Source organism: Pygoscelis adeliae, unplaced genomic scaffold, assembly GCF_000699105.1.
Source record: "Pygoscelis adeliae isolate BGI_AS28 unplaced genomic scaffold, ASM69910v1 Scaffold186, whole genome shotgun sequence".
Classification (NCBI taxonomy): Eukaryota; Metazoa; Chordata; class Aves; order Sphenisciformes; family Spheniscidae; genus Pygoscelis; species Pygoscelis adeliae.
In genome coordinates, this window is record NW_008825071.1 from 1,520,448 (window position 1) to 1,522,574 (window position 2,127).

The window sequence follows — 2,127 nt, forward strand, 5'->3', positions numbered from 1 at the left end:
CCCCTGCAGCCAGCGTCATAGGAGCCCTGCTGTGCTCCCTTCCACCTCCCCACATGTCACCGGAGAGACACGCCGTCTCAATCAAGACTACTGTGCTATCAGAGCCACTCTGAGAACAAAGCTCTCGGAGGCGTCACTGGCAGATGATGGCTCTTGTTCAGGGATTTTTCCAGCCTCAACGAACTGGCATGTCTGCCCCATTTAAGGACATCTGAGGAAGCAGACACACTTACCAGCTGCTTCATTGTAGTAGACGTTGATCCTCTCCAGCTGCAGGTCGCTGTCCCCGTGGTAGCTGCCCGTGGGGTCGATGCCATGCTCATCGCTGATGACCTCCCAGAACTAGAGGAAGTTTTTGGAAAAGGGCAGTTATAACCACAGCTGGCCAGTGCCAATCACACACGCCAGCGCAGCCTGTGCATGCCACAGCCCTGACCACTCCCTCGCATGGCAGAGCAGCTGCCCGGCAGGAAGGTGAGTCAGTGCCGAAGGGCTTCCCTGGCCGCAGGGGCTGAGTTAGCAGGGGGCAGACAGGCGGCTGGAGCACCGAAGCGCAAGTTAATTATTTTATAGCTTGTATCCAACGGATGACAGTCCCCGGGTATCTCAATTTGGTGGTCTCCCATTGTCTAGCAGTGGCTTAAGACCCCCTAGCCTCTACGAGAAGACGGCAGCACCTCCAACACCCTCGGGGGCTGATCCGTGACACGGAAACCCCTCCCTCGGGAGCCGGCGCCCTGGCTGCAGAGGGGCGAGGCAGCGGGGGGGCTGTTTCCTCCCCCCCCCCAAACCAACTTAAATCCTTTTGTTTGGGTTTAAAGAAGGAGAAAAGTAATGCCATCCACTTTTTAAATTAAATTTTGGTTTCATGAAGTTTTGTGGGTTTTGTTTTGTTTTTTTTTAAAGTTTAACAGCACAGCACAAAACAAGTTGCTGCTCTTTCCAGAATGGTCTCCTCCTGGTTCTTCTCAACACAAGATGAGAAGAGGAGGTTGAATGTCCCAGCTCTCAAAACCACTGTCACAAATAGGAACCTTCTGGGCAAAGAACACCCTGAAAAGGGGAAACCAGCAACTTTTCATCCCACCTCATCTTCAGACCCTTCCCCTTCATGGGGTTCGTGGAGCAGGAAAAGAAAGGGAAGCCGTAACACAAATTCGCACACAGAAGTACGTTTAGGAAAGCAAAGCACCAAGATTGATTAGAGTGTTCCGCTGCTTTAATAAAGAGCCTAATGATGTCCAAATTATAGCAAAGCTCAATTGTGTAACCAAGGAGCCAAGATTTCATCCTTGATAAGGACATGGATTTCTGTCTCGCAGGAGAAACCTGCAGTTCACTAACAAAGATGACCTTTTATATTATACCCTTCAAGGCCACAATTAGCTGGAGAAATAGTGTACTGACTTGGCAACATGAGTTTTTGTACACTGTGCTAATTTTTAGCAGAATCTTGCCAAGACCATTACCATCTTCTAACAAGACCAAAAAAAAAAAAAAAAACCCAAATAAAAATCCCTAACTCCTCTTTGCACACCTGTTGGAGCTTGTCCCCTTTCCTTCTTCACCTCTGCTGCACCGCAGCAGCAAAGCACGCACTGCTATGTTTTATTAGCACCCTCAAGCCTGTATTTCTAGCTCGGGCCTGCTTAATCACGTTTTGATGCGTTTTAAGCACAAGAATCATCTTTCCGTAGGCCAGGCACCTGAAACAAGCGGGGACTGGGTGGCGATGATAGAGCCCACAGCCACTTTCAAGCAGCGCAACCCTCCTTTAGATAGTGCTGCCAAACCTGTATATGTGGGCCTCTAACTTCAGGACCACAGAGGGCTGGCATGAAACTTTACGCTGCTAGTAAAGAATGGCTTTTTCTAGAAGTGGTCCGGCACTGATAGCAGTTTGAACACCCATAGGAATGGGATATCTTTTCTTCTATAATTGAAGTTATGTTCTGTCTTACCAGACACCCGCCACGCACCTCATTTTGGAAGACTTTGGATCCTCCTCCTAGCATCTCTGCTTGTTCCCTCATAGAAATAAACTGAGCGAAGGACATGGCGGATGGCTGAGGGAGGAGGGACAGTTCAAAAACAACAGTGAGAACAATATATTTGAACCAACTGAGA